The sequence below is a fragment of the Bubalus kerabau genome, chromosome X (genome assembly GCF_029407905.1).
Source record: "Bubalus kerabau isolate K-KA32 ecotype Philippines breed swamp buffalo chromosome X, PCC_UOA_SB_1v2, whole genome shotgun sequence".
Lineage (NCBI taxonomy): Eukaryota > Metazoa > Chordata > Mammalia > Artiodactyla > Bovidae > Bubalus > Bubalus kerabau.
The window spans coordinates 75707437-75729394 of NC_073647.1; the positions used below are offsets into that span (position 1 = coordinate 75707437).

The window sequence follows — 21958 nt, forward strand, 5'->3', positions numbered from 1 at the left end:
ATTGTGGAAGAAAGAGTAGGGAAAAGAAAAAGAAACCTATGATTTGACTTTGGTCCTAAACAGCTTTCAACCCCCAAACAAATATATGCTGCTGCTGCTAAGTCACTTCAGTCGTGTCCGACTCTCTGCGACCCCATAGATGGCAGCCCACCAGGCTCCCCCATCCCTGGGATTCTCCAGGCAAGAACACTGGAGTGGGGTGCCATTGCCATATTTGTTTGTGTATTTACATATTTATAATCAAATATATAAATATATATAAAACCAAGAGTGGTAGGAAGAGTTCTAAGATGGCCCCCATCAGCTATCCCCCCTGCCCCCGTGTTACTCCCATGATTATGTTACATAGCAAAAGAGATTTTGAAGGTGTAAATAAGTTTATATATTTTACATCTAGTCAATATAGTCGACTGTAAATAGGGCTACTATTCAGGTGGGCCTAACCTAATTACACGAATCTCTTTAAATCAATGAGTTTTCTCTGCATGGTAGCAGAAATCAGAGATTTAAAGCACATGTAAGTTGATGGCACTGCTGCTTGCTTCAAGATGGAAGGATCCATATGGAAAGGACCTTAGAGCAACTTCCAGTTGCTGAGAGTGACCCCCGGTTTATGCCAATCAGAAAACAGGAACTTAGTTCTACATGCACAGGAATTGAATTATGGCAAGCACCTGAATGAGTTTGGAAGAGAACCCAGAGCTTCATATAAGAATGCAGCCCCAACTGAAACCTTGATTTTTGCCATGTGGGGTCTTGAGTAGAGAACTTTGCCTAAAAGAAGGCCAGTGTGGCTACAGAATGGTGGACAAGGAGAGAAAAAATGGGTCATGTCATGCCTTTGACCATTGTAAAATAGATTTTTTTTTTTTAAAGCAAAGGAGCAGCATAATGAAATTTAAACAATAATTCAGTTTGCTAGTTATAGTATGGATTGGATTGGGTGAGGGATGGAGAATCAAAAAAGTTGAATTACTTTGGAAGCAATTGTAACATACTAGGCAGTGGGTGAGAGTGGTTTGGACCAGGTGACAATTATTAGAGACCTATGGAAACTGTGTGATAATAAATTTGTATTAATTGGTAAGTAGTAGAATATGTCTCAAAGAAAAGTATAAATAGTAACATGTTAGATAGTATATTCTTGTAAGAATTTGAAGGACAGTCTTTATGGGAAAAGTGTTTGATGAGGGCCTAGAAGAATTCGAATTTGATTTTAAAAACAAGGTGAAGCCATACTAGGCCAGTAGTTCTCAAATTTGGCAGCATATTAGATTACCTGGGTGGTGCTTTAAAGATGCTAATAGCAGGGTTTCTAATTGGTTTGGATGCTACTTAGGATTGTTAAAAAGTCTCAGGTGTTTGCAGTAGACCAAGTAAAGAAAATCAGGCTCACCAATGAGAATGCTTGCGTGTGTGCTCAGTTGTGTCTGACTCTGCGGCCCCATGGACCATAGCCCATCAGGCTCCCGGGTCTGTGGGATTCTCCAGGTAAGAATACTGGAGTGGGTTGCCATTTCCTTCTCCAGGGGATCTTTCCCACCCAGAGATCGAACCAGAGTCTCTTGCATTGGCAGGCAGATTCTTTACCATTGGGCCACCTGGGAAGCCCCCACCAACTAAGATGGGCGTGATCCAATTGATTGAAGGCCTGAGGAGAACAAAAAGATGGAGGCAGGGGGCATTTGCTTTCTCTGAACTGAGACGTTCGTTTCGTCCTGGCCTACTAGATCAGCACTCCTGGTTCTTGGGCTTTTGGACCCAAATTGTGAAATCAGTGCCCCAGTTCTCAGGGCTATGGATTCCGACTTAACTACGCCACCAGTTTTCCTGATTTTTCCAGCTTGCAAGACGGCAGACCAGGGAACTTCTCAGTATTCATAACTACGTGAGTCCATTCCTATAATAAATCTTCTGTTTTACATATATCTGTATGTATCCTACTGGTTCTGTTTCTCAGGAGGACTCTGATTAATACCAATGCTAGATTATAACTGCATGAAACAAGTAAGAACTTTTCTAATTCTGGAGGGGTCAGAGCTAGCGGATGAGAAGGTAAGAATATGGGAAAGTATAGAGGGTGCCAACCATGTCTCTCTTCCTTACTCCAGAATTCCCAGCTCGGTTAATTTTCTATTCCTGCCATATTATTGCTGCCGGTGAATTAAGGTTTTTTCTTCGTCGCGAAAAAGGTTAAGAAAGTAAAGTTTAGTTAAGCAAGGATCCACTCTCAGAGGGAGAGTGGGCAGACAGGTGAAGAGCTGCGTTCTGAGGGGCATACTGGGAAAGGAGGAGTGAATTTTTTTTTTTTTTTAAATCCCAACTCCTATTTCCCCAGAAGAGGGATTTTTGACGTTATGTAGCTTAGATCAGAACTGTCATGGCATCAGTGCTTGATGGGTACTTCTTATCTGTAAGACTATTTTTATGAGAGCATAATGAGCAACAGGTTACAATCTGAGGCAGGAGATTCCTGCCTTTCCCCACCTTTCTCTGTTTGCTACCCGGACCTTTATCATCCAAGATGTGTGGTTTCCTGTCAGTCTGCAAGTTCCTGCTTTCCTTTGTCTGCCTATGGATCCCCGCTGTTTACAAGATGCATGATTTCCTGCCATCTGGCCCCAGCCCCCCTTTCTCTGCTCCTACCTAGCTACCTGCCTGCTATAACAGTATCACAAACTTTAGGGCTTAAAACAAATTTATTATCTCACACTCTGTATATGGCTGAGATGCTTTCTCTGCTAAGGGGCTCCAAAGGCTGCCTAAGGGTTGGTGGTGCTGTATTCCTTCCTGGTGGCTCTGGGAGAGAATCCTCGAGGTTCATCCTGGTTAAAAAGTGAGTTCATTTTCATTCAGCTGTGGGACCAAGAGCCTCATTGCCTTGCTAGTTGTTAGCTGGCAGTTCTCAGCTTCTTGAGGCCTTTGACATCCCCTGGTTTTTATCCCCTTCAGCACTAACAACAGCGGAGAGAAGCCCTCTCCGCGTTGAGATATCTTTGACTCTTCTATCTCCTGTCTTCTAAAGCATCTACCGGTTATTGTAGTTTCCTTTTCTAAGCCGGAGAAGGCAATGGCACCCCACTCCAGTACTCTTGCCTGGAAAATTCCATGGATGGAGGAGCCTGGTGGGCTGCCATCTATGGGGTCGCACAGATTCGGACACGACTGAAGCGACTTAGCAGCAGCAGCAGCAGCTTTTCTAAGCGCCCCTGTGGTTCCACTGGACCCACTTAGACAATCTAGCCTAATCTTGCTATTTAAGGTTAATTGTAATTAAGACCTTAATTCTATCTGTAAGTCCCTTCATAGCAGGTGTTTTGAGTTGTGTTTAATTCAATAGCCAGAGGAGAAGAATCTTAGAACATCTTAAAAATTCTGTAAAACCTAACAGCCGAAGACTGAACAGAGCTCAATGTAAAAGGAAGTATAAAATGAATGGCAGATTTAAATGCCAAAAAATGAAATTATTTGTTAGTATCTCAGATTAGCTGGAGAAGCTCTAATAACTGTCAGCTATTTCATCTGGGTTTGAGAAAATTAAGTCAACAAAGTTAAACAAGGTGGGCATTTTCTAAGTTTCTTTTCTGATTTTTGATCTCTTTCCAGTCTTCCTTAGAGAAATCATTTACCCTCATGGCTTCAACGATCTCTGTATGGATTTCTTTTGCAAATGGCATCTTTTGTGTTTGTGTGTGAGAGAGAGATATCCAAGTGTAGACACTTTAAAGTACAAGTGTTTCGGGGTTTATTATTTAAATAGCATATAGAAAATTTTGTAAATTTGTTTCCTGAAGCTTGCCAGTCTAAGTCAGAGTTCATAGAGATTTCATTAAGGTTAAAAAATAATAAGCACTGAATTTGGGTTACATACACATTCTGTTATAAATAGCTCAATAGTTTAAAAAAAGTCAATTAAAACCTCAAACATAATGATAGTAATAATATTTTATTTGCATATTTTATGGGAATGTTTTAAAGTCCAAATGAGATTACTGTATATTGAAGCAATTTGAAAAATATAAAGGACTATTCAAATGAGAAACGGGGATTTCTACCTGCACCGACAGAAAAAATTACTGGTTGAAAAAGATTTTAATTACAATTTTTCAATGCAGATGAGTTCAAACAAACTGAATCATTGTTTTATATAAATTGCATTTTTGCAGTTGAGTGACATCTATTAATAGTTATGATAACTATTACATTTGCTTTGGATAATTCTTGTTTTTAAGAATCAGTTAATTTTAAGAATTAACTGATTCTTAAAATAGCATATTTTAAGATTCTTCTGAATTCTTCTGATTCTTCTGAATAGCATATAGATTTGAAGTTTAAGCAAAAAATCATTTTCATGGTAACACATTGCAGTGTCAGTTCAGTGTTTTTTTTGAGCTATGCAAAATTCAACTTGATTAACTTTCCAATATTTTCAGTTCAGCAAACTATACATTGTAATCAAATATAAATAAAGGAATGTAAACCATGCATTTCTAATTCATCTTTAGAACATCATATCAATATACAGTGTAAGCTCAAGAAATGAACAGACCTTTTACAGTCTGTTTTTTTCCAAAAAGTTAAGTTGGTTTTACTTATATGAAAATATAATAGGAATCATAAAACAATTTTAAAAACACTAATCTCAAAGCACAATAAATTGTGTTGCCTTTTCTTTTATAATGTCTATGGACATATTAACAGACTTATTGAAAAATCTATTATAATGGTTGACTGAGTAATGGTCCCCAAAGATGTTCACACAAACATTAGAATCTGTGAATGTTGTAGTATATGGCAAACATTTTGCAAATATGATTAACTTTTCCCCATTTATATGGGAAAATTATTCTGGATTATTTGGGAAGAACTTAAATGCAATAATCAATGTCCTTATAAAAAGGAAGTGAAGGGAAATTTGACTGATAGAAAAGAGGAAAACACAATGTGACCACCGAGACAGAGATAGGAATGATGTGGCCACAGGCCAAGAAATGCTGACAGTCATCAGAAGTTGTCATTTTTTTCCCAAAGAATCCTGAATAGGCAAAGCAATTTGAGAAATAATACAAAGCTGGAAGCTTCACACTTGCTTATTTCAAAGTATATTATAGAGCTGAGATAATCACAAAGGTCTGATATTGAATAGACAGATGTTTACACCACTGGAACAGAATAGAGAGCCCAGAAATAAACTCTCACATATACGGTTAACCAGCCTTCAACAAGGACTACACAATGGTGAAAGGATAGTTATTGGGGAAACAGATATTCATGTGCAAAAGAATAAAACGGGACCTTTATCTCACACTATATATAAAAATTCAAATGGATTAAAGACCTAAACATATGCCTGAAAGGATCAAGTTTCTTTTCTGTATTCTTGTCACTGTGCTTTAAATTAATTATTTTATAGTCAGGTCTGCTTTAATTTGATGAAAGAAACAGATACTAGATTGACTTTTAAATATATTTCTATCACATCATGCTCTTTTCTTCTCTTAGAAGAAATTTTCCTCTTTACTAATTGCTGCTGCTGCTGCTGCTAAGTCACTTCAGTCGTGTCCGACTCTGTGTGACCCCATAGACGGTAGCCCACCAGGCTCCCCCGTCCCTGGGATTCTCCAGGCAAGGACACTAGAGTGGGTTGCCATTTCCTTCTCCAATGCAGGAAAGTGAAAAGTGAAAGTGAAGTCGCTCAGTCCTGTCTGACTCTTTATGACCTCATGGACTGCAGCCCACCAGGCTCCTCCATTCATGGGATTTTCCAGGCAAGAGTACTGGAGTGAGTTGCCATTGCCTTCTCTACTAATTGCTAGGTGGAGCCTAATGCTATATATCACAACTTCAAATTTTAAGAATATTTTTTCTGAATGTTTTATTGGGCAGAGTCATAAAGGCATGAATTGCAAGTGACTTGCCATAATCTGAACATATCCAAATATCTGTCATACAGGAGAAGAAATAAGATATTACCAGCACTGCAGAATTCTCTTTCATGACCCCTTCATCACCTGCCCTACCTAAGGATAACCATTATTTTGACCTTTAATGTCATGATTAAGTTTCACAGTTTCTTGAACTTTATGTAAGTTAAATCATATACTATGTGTTCTTAGACATTTACCATATTTTGTTCAATATAATGTTGTGAAAATAAATTTGAGGACACAGTTTAGTAAACGGAATCAAAGATCTATGTGAACTCTGCACACCACTTCCCCCATGTCTGTTCTGAAGTGTTGTAGCTAGGAAAGTGAAGCATAAAAACAGCCTATTGAAAGAGAACTGTGGAGAGAGCACATTTTTTGCATCATACATTCTGACATTTTTGAATTAGGGGGAAATTTCTGGATAAGGAATTCTAATTGAAAGACATAGATCATGAGCAGTGGAGACTACAATTATCTTTTAATTATTGGACTACTCATAATAAAACTCAATAAATTCATTAGGAATGTTAGTCAAATATGAACAAAAAATAGAAGAATACAGTCTTAAGCATTTTCATTTTTATTTTTTTTTAATTTTTAATTTTTTTTTAAATTTTATTTTATTTTTAAACCTCAAACACTGTATTAGTTTTGCGTTTTCAAGAGTCTATAATTGCAGGGAAGGGTAGGCGTAGAAAAGCCAATCAACTTTTGCCCCTGTTTTTCAGTTCTTCAGAAACGTGTATATAAATTACAGAACTAGGTGATCAGAAATTTAAGATGGAAAATTTTTAGCACTGTTTGAATGTTTACAACAAAAAAATAGAAACCAATTTTATTCAACAAAGTACCAAGTTTGTAACATGTGACATTTCTCATTTTTTGTCTGCAATGGACAAATTTTTAATCAGTAGTCTGAAACTACAAATAGAACAAAAAATATCTTTGGATTTCTACATGTTAATTCAATACAAAAATTGTTTAAGAAATGGTGAATAAGACTATTAATGTAACAAACTATTAATATATTGCTTCTTAAAAGTATAAAACTATATAAAGAAATAATATATAGCAATGTATTGTTGGGTTTGTAATAAATATAGATTGTAATATGTAAAATAATAGCACATAAAGGGGAGCAAGAATTATATGTCTAACATTCCTATGTATCACTGGAATTAAGTTACTATAAATCTGAAACAGATTTTAATAAGATTTATATTAGGTAAGCCTCAGAGCAACCACTAAGAAAATAAGTTTTTTAAAAAGGGAATATCATTATAGGAATTAAAATGTTACACTAAAATATATTGACTTAATGCCAGCACAAGTCACCCACCTCTGTACCATATTACTGGGTACCCTCACCCTTCACCATGTTGGTGAAATCATTACACTTTGATTTCTGCCTCTATCTTCCTGCTTACACTCCAGTTTTTCCTGGTATTTTAATAGCTTGTTCCAACAGACTTTCAAGCACAAGGTTGATTATTTTGTTTACTAGGAGAGGTGTGGGTAGACTGTGTACATTAGATTCTGTGGCCATAACCGAAGTACTGGCTGGAATCTAGGGAAGGAATTGATGTAATGCCTAGTAAAACAATGACAATAAATTCCTGACAATGTAGTTGTATGTCACTTCAGGTAAGAAACTATATCCATTTTATAAACTTGTCAACTGGTAGTTCTGATTCTCTTAAGTGGATAGCAGAAGTGATGAGAAAGAACACACACTTCCCATAGGAGAGTAACACCCATTGAGAGAAGACCTAGAGATCTATTTCACTCATTATACTTATTCAGGGAAATCCTTTTTAAATCTTTACTGTTTTCATGTGTTGGCAATTATATTTACTATATCAATGTTGAACACATGACACATGAAAATATATACATGTTGTTGTTCAGTAGCTTAGTCGTGTCCGACTCTTTGCAACCCCATGGACTGCAGCACGACAGGTTTCTATGTCCTTCTCCATCTCTCATAGCTTGCTAAAACTCATGTCCATTGAGTCAGTGATGCCATCCAATCATCTTGTCCTCTGTCATCCCCTCTTTTCCTGCCTTCAATCTTTCCCAGCATCAGGGTCTTTTTAATGAGTTGGCTCTTCGCATCAGGTGGCCAATGTATTGCAGCTTCACTTTCAGCATCAGTTCTTCCAATGAATATTCAGGACTGATTTCCTTTAGGAATTAGGTTTCCCTCATAGTTCAGTTGGTAAAGAAGCCACCTGCAATGCAGGAGACCCTGGTTCAATTCCTGGGTCGGGAAGATCAACTGGAGAAGGGATAGGCTACCCACTCCAGTATTCTTGGACTTTCTTGTAGCTCAGCTGGTAAAGAATCCACCTGCAATGTGGGAGACTTGGGTTCGATCTCTGGGTTGGGAAGATCCCCTGGAGAAGGGATCCTTTAGGACTGACTGGTTTGATCTCTTTGTGATCCAAGGGACTCTCAAGAGTCTTCTCCAATACCACAGTTCAAAAGTATCAATTCTCAAGTGCTCCGCTTTCTTTATACTCCAACTCGCACATCTATATGCGACTACTGGAAAAAGCATAGCTTTGACTATACTAACCTTTGTCTTCAAAGTAATGTCTCTACTTTTTAATACGCTGTCTAAATTTGTCATAGCTTTCCTTCCAAGGAGCAAGCGTCTTTTAATTTCATGGCTGCAGTCACTATCTGCGGTGATTTTGGAATCACCAAGAAAATAAAGTCGGTCACTGTTTCCATTGTTTCTCCATCTACTTGCCATGAAGTGATGGTGTTGTAGCCACCCGTTCTGGGAAACAAACTCACTCAGAAGGACAATGCAGATAGTGGAGTGCAGTTTATTACACCGGCGGGCCCAACGCAGAGTCTCCTTTTAGCCAAGGACCCTGGCCGGTTTTTGTGAAAACCGTATATACCCTAAGTGTACGTGCCCAAACCCACCTCCCCAAATTCTCTGAAACTAGTCTGAACAAAGGAAAAGAAATATACAATCAAAGTTAACCTGTGATTCATATGCCTTAAACCCGTGATTCCTATGCCTTAAGCGTAGGTAGTTAATAGTGGACAATTATCAATAGGCTTGTGGTCATACCCCAATAAGCATAATTGGGGTATGTCCAATTATGTCCAATAGAATGTATGATTCTATTCAGTTACACAGATAATTAGGGTATTCTTTTAGGCATGGAGAGCCCTGGGGCTCTTCCTTCCAGGGGCCTGGTTTTCCAGTTGGTATGTCATTTCCATAGATACTGGGCATATAGCACAAAGTCCACAGTCCAGCCCAAGATGGAGTCCTGCTTTCAAGATAGAGCCTGTTCTGTTTCCTCCTTCAATGGGACCAGATGCCATGATCTTAATTTTTTGAATGTTGAGTTTTTTTTTTTTTTTAATTTTATTTTTAAACTTTACATAACTGTATTAGTTTTGCCAAATATCAAAATGAATCCGCCACAGGTATACATGTGTTCCCCATCCTGAACCCTCCTCCCTCCTCCCTCCCCATTCCATCCCTCTGGGTCGTCCCAGTGCACCAGCCCCAAGCATCCAGTATCGTGCATCGAACCTGGACTGGCAACTCATTTCATACATGATATTTTACATGTTTCAATGCCATTTCTCCCAAATGTTGAGTTTTAAGACAATTTTTTCACTCTCCTCTTTCACATTCATCAAGAGGCTCTTCACTGCCTCTTCCATTTCTACCATGAGTGTGGTGCCATCTGCATATCTGAGGTTATTGATATTTCTCCCGGCAGTCTTGATTCCAGCTTGTGTTTCATCTAGCCCGGAATTTCGCATGATGTACTCTGCATCTAAGTTAAATAAGTAGGGTGACAGTATACAACCTTGATGTACTCCTTTCCCAATTTGGAACTGAAAGGTTGTTGCTGAACTACAAAAGATGCCGGGATTCTTGGCCTCTGGAGAGGAATTCAATCTGGGGCCAGAGACAAGGCTTGATTGCTCAGAGCTTTTGTGTAATGAAGTTTATTAAAGTATAAAAGAGATAGAGAAAGCTTCTGACATAGACGCCCGAAGAGGGCAGAAAGAATACCCCCCTGCTAGTCTTTAGCTGGATGTTATATAGCTACTAGCAGTCTGCTAATTAAAGAAAGGAAATGTCTCAAAACCCAGAGAATGGCACCAGGCCCCTCACCCACAAGATGCATTTTGAGATAATCTTGGCATCAGGTGAGTCATCCCGGGCCATAAAATGATTGACATGCATCTTGAAGAAAGGCAGATTCCCATACAAATAGTTTCATTAGTATAGATTAAGAGAACAATGTATGAGTATAACATACTGGTTTGTCATGTAGGTTCTGAGCCTTTAGGGAGAACCAACTTGAAGACAGAGTCTGGGGTAAATACATAATACATTAGCATAGCTTAAGACAAACATTTCCATAAGAAAAATGCATTGGTTAGCTCAAGGTTTGAGAAAAGTTAAGTTCAGATGGAACCAGGTGTCATAATGGCAACACAGAATTTTAAGAGAAACCTCTTTTTAAATTTGTATAGAGAAGGGGAAAAAATGTAACACGTTTGTTTCTTCCTGCCCCTTAAGAGAGAGAAAAAAATGTCTGACACTTGCAGCTTATTTCCTCCATTTGGAGACCACTGGCCTTCCTGCCTATTACCCTCTCAGAACCAGTCCCTTATTCCATGTCCAGTTCTAACTGTTGCTTCTTGACCTGCATACAGATTTCTCAGGAGACAGGTAAGGTGGTCCGGTATTCCCATTTCTTTAAGAATGTTTAGGGGACGACAGAGGATGAGATGGTTGGATGGCATCACCGACTCAATGGACATGAGTTTGAGTAAACTCTGGGAGTTGGTGAGGGACAGGGAGGCCTGGCATGTTGCAGTCCATGGGGTCATGGAGAGTCAGAAAGGACTGAGCAACTGAACTGAACAGTTTGTTGTGATCCACACAGTCAAAGGTTCAACTGAACTGAACTGAACAGTTTGTTGTGATCCACACAGTCAACTACATAGTGAAGTAGAAATAGATGTTTTCCTGGAATTCTCTTGCTTTTTCTCTGATCCAACGGATATTACAATTTGATCTCTTATTCCTCTGCCTTTTCTAAATCCAGCCTGAACATCTGGAAGTTCTCAGTTCATGTACTGTTGAAGCCTAGCTTGGAGAATTTTGAGCATTACTTTGCTAGCATGTAAGATGAGTGAAATTGTGCAGTAGTCAGAGGAACTGACTCATTGGAAAAGACCCTGATGCTGGGAAAGATTGAAAGCAGAAGGAGAAGGAGATGACAGAGGATGAGACGGTTGGATGGCATCACCGATTCGATGAATATGAGTTTGAGCAAGCTCCTGGAGTTGGTACAGGGAGGCCTGGTGTGATGCAGTCCATGGGGTCACAAAAAGTCAGACACGTTGAGTGAGTGAACTGAACTGTGCAGTAGTTTGAACACTCTTTGGCATTGCCTTTCTTTGGGATTGGAATGAAAACTGACCTTTTCCAGTCCTCTGGCCACTGCTGAGTTTTCCAAGTTTGCTGGCATATTGAGTGCAGCACTTTCACAGCAGCATCTTTTAGGATTTGAAATAGCTCAGCTGGAATTCTATCACCTGCACTAGCTTTGTTTGTAGTGATGCTTCTAAGGTCCACTTGACTTTGCACTCCAGGATGTCTGGCTTTAGGTGAGTGATCACACCATCATGGTTGTCTGGGTCATTCAGATCTCTTTTTCTAGTTCTTCTGTGTATTCTTGTCACCTCTTAATAGCTTCAGCTTCTGTTAGGCCCATACTGTTTCTCTCCTTTACTGTGTCCATCTTTCCATGAAATGTCCCCTTGGTATCTCTAATTTTCGTGAAGATAGTCTTTCCCACTCTATTGTTTTCCTCTATTTCTTTACATTAAACACTTAGGAAGGCTTTCTTATCTCTTATTGCTATTCTTTAGAACTCTGCATTCAGATGGATGTATCTTTACTTTTCTCCTGTTGCCTTTCACTTCTCTTCTTTTCTCAGCTATTTGTAATGCCGCCTCAGACAACCATTTTGTCTTTTTGCATTTCTTTTTCTTGGGGATGTCTTGATCAGTGCCTCCTGTACAATGTTACGAACCTCCATCCATAGTTCTTCAGGCACTCTGTCAGATCTAATACCTTGAACCTATTTGTCACTTCCACTGTATGATTGTAAGGGATTTGATTTAGGTCATACCTGAATGGTCTAGCAGTTTTTTCTACTTTCTTCAGTTTAAGTCTGAATTTGTCAATAAGGAATCATGATCTGATCCACAGTCAGCTCTCAGTCTTGTTTTTGCTGACTGTATAGAGCTTCTCCATCTTCGTCTGCAAAGACTAACCAAACTGATTTTGGTATTGTCCATCTGGTGATGTCCATGTGTAGTGTCGTCTCGTGTTGTTGGAAGAGGGTGTTTGCTATGACCAGTGCATTCTCTTGGCAAAACTCTGTTAGCCTTTGCCCTGCTTAATTTTGTATGCCAGGGCCAGATTTGCCTGTTACTCCAGGTGTCTCTGGGCTTCCCTCATAGCTCAGTTGGTAATGAATGTGCCTGTAGTGCAGGAGACCTGGATTTGATTCCTGGATTGGGAAGATCCCTTGGAGAAGGAAATGGCAACCCACTCTAGTATTCTTGCCTGGAGAATCCCATGGACAGAGGAGCCTGGCAGGCTACAGTCCATGGGGTCGCAAGAGTCAGACACGACTTAGCGACTAAACCACTACCACCAGGTATTTCATGACTTCATACTTTTGCATTCCAGTCCCCTATGATGAAAAGGACATCTTTTTTTGTGTGTGTGTTAGCTCTAGAAAGTTACATAGGTCTTCAAAGAACCATTCAGTTCAGCTTCTTCAGCATTAGTGGTTGGGTCATAGACTTGGATTGCTGTGATATTGAATAGTTTGCCTTGGAAACGAACAGAGATCATTCTGTCATCTTTGCAATTGCACTCAATACTACATTTTGGACTCTTGTTGACTATAAGGGCTAGTCCATTTCTTCTAAGGGATTCTTGGCCACTGTAGTCAATATAGTGGTTATCTGAATTAAATTCTCCCATTCCAGTCCATTTTAGTTCACTGATTCCTAAAATGTTGATGTTCACTGTTGCCATCTCCTGCTTGACCAATTTACCTTTATTCATGGACCTAACATTCCAGGTTCCTATGTAATTTTGTTCTTCATTGAATCAGACTTTGCTTTCATCACCAGACACATCCACAACTGGGTAGTGTTTCCACTTGGGGTCAGCCTCTTCATTCCTACTGGAGCTATTTCTCTGCTCTTCTTCAGTAGCATATTGGACACCTACCAAGCGCGGAAGTTCATCTTTCAGTGTTATATCTTTTTTCCTTTTCATTCGGTTTATGGAGTTTTCAAGGCAAGAATGCCTAAGTGGTTTGCCATTCCCTTCTCCAGTGGACCACGTTTTGTCACAACTCTCCACTATGATCTATCCATCTTGGGTGGCCCTACCTGGCATGGCTCATAGTTTCATTGCATTAGACAAGGCTGTGATCCATGTTATCAGTTTGGTTAGTTATCTGTGATTGTAGTTTTCATATTAATATTTATTCACAAGTTCCTGTTTGTAGTGGCCATTTTTTTCCCCCTCACCCTTCAGTCTCCTCTCTCTGTTTAAGGAGTTGTCCATCTTATGAATCTTGATGGTTGACAGGCTCAGCCAACCTCATGCATATTCCTGGAATTTACAGTCAGAAACTAGTGACAAGAAGGAATAAAGAATGAGAAAATAAATAGTGATTGTAACAATAGCAACAATTTGTTTTCAGGGGCAGTACCAAGAGTGGTACTTGCACCAGTGCAAGTTTTGGTGGTCAGTGACAGCGAGAAGGGTGTCCTCAGTACACAGGTCCCATGGTATAATAGACTTGGCCTGTGATTTCAGCCACATTTTTGTTTATATTCTAAGCTTGTTGCTTCAACATCTTTTTACTTTTTTTAATGATCCTGTGAACTACTCATTTTCTCTGGAAAATCTTTTTTGAATTAAATCAGTGAGTCAGTTTCTGTTGCTTTCTGCTCAGAACTCTAATTCATACAATGGTCATAAAAGGTCAAGGCCTAGAGAGCAACTTGAATACATCTAATTTAGCCAGTCTGTTATATATGTGAAAATTGAGCTAATGATATAATATTTTATATTATACAGGCTTAAATGGGGCTTCATCTTAGAATGTACACTAGAAAGTCCAGAGAGGGATATAATGATTTTACCTGAGGAGTTTTAAAAGTAATGGTGCTAAAAAGTCATTCCAGTTAATAACTCCAGATTGTTAAGAAAGCATAGAGGAATAACAACTTTTTGGGGAAAAATTTCATAGGAAAGATGGAAGTTTAAAATGCAATTTAATGGAAGAAAAGTAATAGATTTTATTGTTTTCTATTTTTATAGTTCATTCTCAATATCTTGGGTAAAGCATCTATGTTAGTTAATGGTCAGTGGTCATCACATTATGTCAGTTATTGGGTTGGCCAAAAAGCTCATTTATACTATGCTTGTTAACCCTAGGAGCTAGTATTAGGATCCCTAATTTGCAGATGAAGAAACTTGGCAAAGGGAAGCAAAGAATTGTAGAGATAGTAAGTCTTTAGTCACATGGCTCTAGGACAGGCTTTTAATCCCTTAGGCTATGCTGACTTTCAATATATGTTATAACCAGCTTCAGCAGTCTAGCAGCATCTGTTTGCAAACTCCAGAGTGCTGAAATGCAGCTGTGGCTATAGTGTCCATGGCTTCATATTTCCTCTATCAGAGTTGTAATATGTGTGTGTGTGTGTTTAGATTATTTGTGGTAAATGTTGATTCCAGTAGATTGGCAAGTCAAATATGTATATGGATTACCCAGAGCTACAAACTGAACTTACAGTAATATATACCCCAAACACTATATATTCAAAGAAATGGAACCATGAAAAATGTCTGATAACTCACAGGTAGGCAAAAGAAAGGGAGAAAGAAAAAAAAAAAAAAAAAAAAAAACCAACATAGAAACAGATGACAGACTTAAACTCTAACATGTCAGTGATTACCTTAAATGCATAAGCCATAGACAATGATTAATACATTGATCTTTATAAAATTTTATAACTTCTCTTTTGAAGCATAATTATTAAGGACATGAAAAGAGCAATCAAAGACTTTTGGAAAAACACATATCTGACAAAGAACGTTTGTTTAGAATTTATGAAGAACCCTTACAATTCAGTAAGAAGAAAAAATTATTAAAAATGGGCCCAGGATCTGAACAAATACTTCACCAAAGAAGACATACAAATGCTCAGCAAGTACATGAAAATGTGGTCTAATTCATTAATCTGGAAAATGCAAGTTAAAAGTCACAATTTGATAACAGAATGCATTTAGTAAAATGATTAAAAGACAGTGCCAAGTGTTAGGGAACATGTGTATCAACTGGAGCTTTTCTACATTGGTGATGGATGTTTAAAATGGTAGTATCACTTTGAAACATGATCTTACAATTTCTTACAAAGAGATACATGCAATTATCATGTTACCTGGCCATAATGCTCCCAGCTATTCACCCATAGAAATAAAGACATATATTTCTACACATTTTTTAAAACATACATTTATAGAAACTATTCATAATAGCTCAAAACTGAATTTTATCCAAATATTCATCAGTGGAACAAACTCTCTAAAAGGAACAAGCTGCTGATACACACGATGACTTGTATACATAAAAAAGCATTGAGTAAAAAAAGCCTCAAACAAGACATTATTTACTTTATAATTTTACTTACAAGAAATTATAAAGCAGGAAAAACTAATCCAGAATGGTGGAAGCTAGATATCTAGTTATCTTTGACTGGAGTTTGGAAAGAGTGCAGGGATACTTTTAGAGTGAAAGAGATGTTTTATATTCAATTGTGCTAGTGGATACATGGGTATCATTTTGTTGAAAGTTTTTGAACTGTAGACTTAAAATGGTGCATTTGGTGTAATACATCTCAATAGATTTTATTTAGAATGTTTAAAAAGTGAGATCATTATGGTAAAGGAAGCTATAAACAAAACAAATTGAAAATACTAAAGCCAGTTATGGTACTTAGCCATAGAAGCTAATGATGATTTTATATGTCATACACCACAATGGGCTATCTATGAATCTATTGTTGTTAGAAAGTGTCATCAGTGAGACTGTAAAATTGGAAGACTTGACTTACCCTGGGGGTTTAGAGAATACTTCCTGAGAAAGAGACATCTGTGATAAAATATGAATGATGAACAGAGGTTAACTGTATAAAAATGGAATGAAGATGGTGCAGGTAAAGAATGTTCACAACTGTAAAAAGAGCATGCCCTGAAGCCTAGTGGGAAATAAAAGTCAACCCAAATGGGACACAGACAACTGGCTGAAATCTGGTTGAGAGGAAAGAGTAGACATAGATAAGAAACAGGCCACGGAGGATTGTTTAGGATTTTAGTCTAATATTATAAGGTTATTAAAAGATTATTAGTTGGAAATGTTCATGTGTGACATCAGATTTGTATTTTCAAAAGATTGCTCTGACTGCTGTATAGAGATTGATGGAGTGGGGCACAGAGAAGGGATACAGGGAAAGTATATGGTTATTGCTGTAATCCCCATAATAGTATATTAGATAACTTAAGCTTTTGTGGTAGAAGTGGTAATGAGAAAAGTAAAGAGATTTTAAAGATAGCAGGTAAAATAAAAAAAAAGCTTTGCTATATGTTAGATATGGAGGAAGGAGTCGTCTGTGGTGTCAAGGTTGCTTCCTACATTTTCCTCTTATAGGACTAGACATATGATGATACCATTCACTGAAACACAAGGGAAAAAAGCAACTTGGTGGGAGAAAGTTCATCCATTCAGTTTTTATATATTATTAAAGTGGCTTTGAGAGAGCTAAATAGACTGGTGGGGTGCAGATTGCACTTCCCATCTTTTCTCTTTGTTTCTAGTTGCCTTTCCATCATTGAAAGATTTTTCTCCCTTTTTGAAAATCCAGGGCATAAATGTTGTTTACTTAAGGTGATGTGAGCAGTTTGATGGTGCATTTTCTTTAAAGGGCTGTGTCACAATTCTGCATTTTGTCAGAAACACATTATTTTATTTGTCAAAAGCTTATTTTCTCTTTGTTAGGAAAAGACAGGTAAAGAATTTGTTTCTCTCCTATGTGTTCACCATGTGTGGCCTGTTGTGTTTTGTTTAGCTGTGTGGAGAGTTTGCAATGAGATTCTTTGAAACCATTCTTAATTGTACAATAAATTGGAGTAAAGGAGAGGTCTATACCTCTGATCAATGATATAATTGACATAGGAAAACTTAAAATGGAGAATAAAGCAAGGAAAATGTACTGAGACCTAGACCAGATTTAGAAGCTCCTTTAAGCTTTCTTGGAACATCTGGTCTTTTAGTTTGAGGATAAGCACAGTGCATTATGTAAATTATCGTGGAGCATTTTGCAGAGTCAGTGCCATGCTGTGGGAATAATGTGAACACGAAGGACACTGAGGTCAGAAATTAGCCTGGCTTAAGGACATTTTGCTACAAAAAGATTTTTAGTTGTGAAAACTGAGCTGAGGGTTATTTGTAAACTCAATAATAATTTAGAGTCAACAAATATTTTCTGAGTATCTAGGAAGTGCTAATATGAGCTAGATACTGCCAGAGATATGAAACTAAACAGTCCATTATCTAATATGGATTTAAAAATGTAAAATAAAAATGAACCAAGACCAACGTGTCCTCTTGGAAACTGAGTTTGGTGTTAAAGTGACATTTGGACTCAACAACTGTAGTTGGATTCACTGCTACTCTATCTACAGGATCTCCAACCCCCCTCATTCAAAAACCAAGATTCTGAGATACACTCAGGGTACCTAGAATATATCCAGAAGACACTTGTGAAAGCACAGTGTTGTTGTTCAGTCGCTCAGTCATGTCTGATTCTTTGTGACCCCATGGACTGCAGCATGACAGGCTTTATTGTCTTTCACTGTCTTCCAGAGCTTGCTCAGACTTGTGTCCATTGAGTTGGTGATGTCATACAACCATTTTGTCCTCTGTTCCCTTCTCCTCCTGACTTCAGTCTTTCCCAGCATCAGGATATTTTCTAATGAGTTGGCTCTTTGCATCAGGTATTGGAGTTTCATCATGGAGAAGGCAATGGCACCCCACTCCAGTACTCTTGCTTGGAAAATCCCATGGATGGAGGAGCCTGGTAGGCTGTAGTCCATGGGGTCACAAAGAGTCAGACACGACTGAGCGACTTCACTTTCACTTTTCACTTTCCTGCATTGGAGAAGGAAATGGCAACCCACTCTAGTGTTCTTGCCTGGAGAATCCCCGGGATGGGGGAGCCTGGTGGGCTGCCATCTATGGGGTCGCACAGAGTCAGACACGACTGAAGCGACTTAGCAGCATGAAGCACACTAGCCTTGCCGTTTTATCTTAAAAAACGTGAGAGCACATTTTGCATTCTACTCTTCATTTATACTTGTTTATATATGAAATGTTTCCAATTAGTTAGGATAAAAAATTATTTACAAAAATGTTGTAACTTTGTCCTGTGGCATCATGTATCTCCTAATATAATTCAGGGAACTCTATGCATAATTTAGTTTGAAACATGTAATTCTTCAGTTAAACCTCAAATTAGAGTAGACATGCTCACACACACATAATCAGCTATACTTTGTTTTACAGCATACTATTTCCCTGTTATTTTTCATATATAGAATTTGAGATGACTTCATTTGAAATGATTGTAAAATCATAGCATATATCTTTAGCATCGTAATAAGTAGAATAGAGAGGAACAATGAGCATGTTCATTGTATAGAGCTGTTTATGTTGTCAGTGGTAACTACTTAAGAAAGATCTGTTGCCTTGACTAGAAGTATGAACACATGAAAATATCTGCTAATCTGGTTCCTGGGTAGAGAATGTGAAACGACTAGCAAAAATTAAAAAAAATTTATGAAATACAAACATTCTTATTGTTGTATATGATGGTAATAACAAAGTACTATTTCTTTGCTAATGACTTGGAAATAATGATGATATTTAATAGCCAACCCAGTTGAACTCACATGGAATTAATGTGAATACCCATCTGGTAGATGATGAATCACAATGTTATATGGTTAAACCAATAAGGAAGTCCCCAAAACTCCTAATCAAAATAATCTGGGAACAATTCCAAGAATACAGAACTTGAATGTGACTGTAATTTAAGCAACAGAAAACTAATCAACTTTATTATATACTATTTGGAAAAAAGACTGTGCATATAAAAGGGCAAGAATTACCCTAGAAAAGTTATTCTAAAAAGTGGTTGACAACCTCTTGTCTGATTTCCAAAGAGTCCTAATGGGCCAAGAGCTGATACATAATTTTTTTTTTTCAGTTCTTATAGATCAATATCATGCAATTTCATAAGCTTTATTTTTACATATGCTGTATATATTTTTATGTATTTTTTTAAGAATTCAATAGTATGAGTTAGAATATCTGGACAAATTAGCATAATACTAAAGTTGAGTATTTTAATTTAGTATTGTACTAAGAAGTTCTTAGAGTACGTAAATATTATATCACATGGCCATTATGAAATGCTTGGCAATTGTGCAAAGCCTTCAATGGAGTCCTTAAAAGTTTTAGGAAGGATGCTCCATTTCTCTGCATTAATCAGTGCTTTCTCATTTTAGTAATGGAGTTAAATTGCTATTATCATTAATTTTACATTTGTTTATAATTTTCTCCTTTGGTCATGGTTTTAATGTTTTTTTTTTTTTCTAATTCCTTGTTATCATAGAAGTTACTCCCTCCCCCCGCCAAAAAAAAAAAGTGAGTAGCATCTTTGGATAAGTTGGCCTAGGAGGGCTTGGATAAGTCAGCCTAGGAGGGCTGATCAAGAGTTGGAGTAACACTGGTCATAAGGACAGGCAGGAGAGCCTAAAGAGCCAGTAAGTTAGCATTGTCCAGAGGTTAAATTTGCAGAGCATAGTTTCTAGTCTGTAGAGAAATTCATTCTGTGTTGGAGCACGGATAATATACTGGACTTTGTTGTGGCCTATATGAAGCAGTCCTCCATTTTATTAGGTTTTCCTGGTAGCTCAGTTGGTAAAAAATCCACCTGCAATGCAGGAGACCCCAGTTTGAGTCCTGGGTCGGGAAGATCCCCTGGAGAAAGGGATAGGCTTCCCACTCCAGTATTCTTGGGCTTCTTTGGTGGCTCAGCTGATAAAGAATCTGCCTGCAATGCAGGAGACTTGGATTTGATCCCTGGGTTGGGAAGATCCCCTGGAGAAGGGAATGGCTACCCACTCCAGTAATCTGACCTGGAGAATTCCATGGACTGTATAGTCCTTGGGGTTGCAAATAGTCGGATACGACTGAGAAACTTTCACTTTCATTTTGTTGTGATTCCATGTTTACTAAGTAACACCCTAATTACTCATTTAATTTCCTGGAGTTTTGAAATTCCAGGAAGGGGTATCTTGGTAGAGGCACAAGTATTACAGCAATTGGAAAAGATTGTCTATTGTTATAAATTGACAGTCTGCTTAATGAACATATGTTTCGTATGAATCTGACTACTAGTTTGACAGGGCTTCCCAAGCGGTGCTAGTGATAAAAAAAAAAAAAAAAAAAAAAAAAAAAAACCCGCCTGCCAAAGCAGGAGATGCCAGAGATGCGAATTTGATCCCTGAGATCCCCTGGAGAAGGGCTTGGCAGCCCACTCCAGTATTCTTGCCTGTAGAATCCCATGGACAGAGGAGCCTGGCTTGCTAAAGTCTGTGGGGTTGCAAGAGTAGGACATGACTGAAGTGAGTTGACATGCACGAACTGGTTTGACAAGGGTCAGATCCTAAACAGAAGTAAAGTCACTGCAAATGGTGCCATTTGCCAAACAGTCATCTTAACAATTTCTGTTGATATCTGGACATATTGCCATCTATTTTCAACCTATAAGAATTTTTACTTACTATGAACCATGGTGAAATTATGAATGCTAATGTAATTTTTAAAAATATTCTTATAAAAAGGAACTACCAGGGCAACAATCTTTCTTTGTATGTTCCCACTGGTATCATTTAGTTTGCAAATTGTTCCTCAAAACTACTCCAGCCATTGATCTAACTCTACTCTAGAAATGCTAAATCCTGCCCTAAATGCAAAACCACTTGGAGTTTGTTCTGACTGCCTAATATAGTAGAGGTATCTGTTAAAGTATTTCCTTTTTTTTAATGTTTTGTATTTCACCAAAAAGTCAATTGAAAAAGTCAAAGTAGTCATTCTGCTTTCTGGCAGCATTCACCAAAATACAATTCTAGCATTATTAGTATAAGTATTATGATATTTCTTATGACTTAGCAGCAATATTTCATACCAAATCAATATAGTCCTGAAGTTATAAGAATTGACCACTCACCACATGGTGACTGACTTCCAGTTTCAGCTTTCTTTGATGGAGGCAGTTTCAGAATTTGAAAGTTGCTCACTCTCCATTTAACATTATAGCTAAGTAGAATTACAATCACCTTGAAATAAAGTCCTATCAGAGACAAATTTTTTAATGGAGCACCTATCTTTTGGAATTATTGATCACATTGATTATATTCTCCTTAGGAATTCCTTCCATCTCTCATTTGTGGTCCTTCTTTTAGCACTTTGGATAGCATTTTGGAAGATGAAATACAAGAATAATAGAAGGGTTATTTTCTAGAATGTGGTGGCATTTGTCATGTTTTAGATTCATAAACCATAGCACCATTCATTTGTCATATTACCCTTTTAAAAATGAACTCATGTCTTTACAGCCTTATGCCAAAGTTAAAATGTCAGCTACACATTAATATCTAAAAGTTTAAAATGGAATTTGGTGGTGGTGACAGGAACTCTAAAGATACTGGTTCTGCTCAGATCATTCTTCAAATGTGTATTCCTTTAACTCCACTGGAAAAAACATCTTCTAAGAGGATGGGAATGTAGTTATTCTAGTCTGTATGAAAT

General features: G+C 37.8%; 1 long non-coding RNA gene across 10 annotated transcripts in view; it reads left to right on the forward strand.

Moving 5' to 3' along the window:
- Positions 1-486: 486 nt before the first annotated feature.
- The window catches only part of LOC129639899 (uncharacterized), a 243309-nt gene continuing 221837 nt past the window's right edge, over positions 487-21958 (forward strand). For 3 of the 10 annotated variants that reach the window (XR_008708658.1, XR_008708660.1, XR_008708656.1), the window contains exons 1-2: positions 492-1491; positions 1731-1888. This is a non-coding gene — a long non-coding RNA (uncharacterized LOC129639899). Of the gene's footprint in view, positions 1492-1577; positions 1889-21958 lie in introns of all 10 variants that reach the window. The other 7 variants (XR_008708655.1, XR_008708657.1, XR_008708654.1 and 4 more) reach the window with 6 other exon arrangements.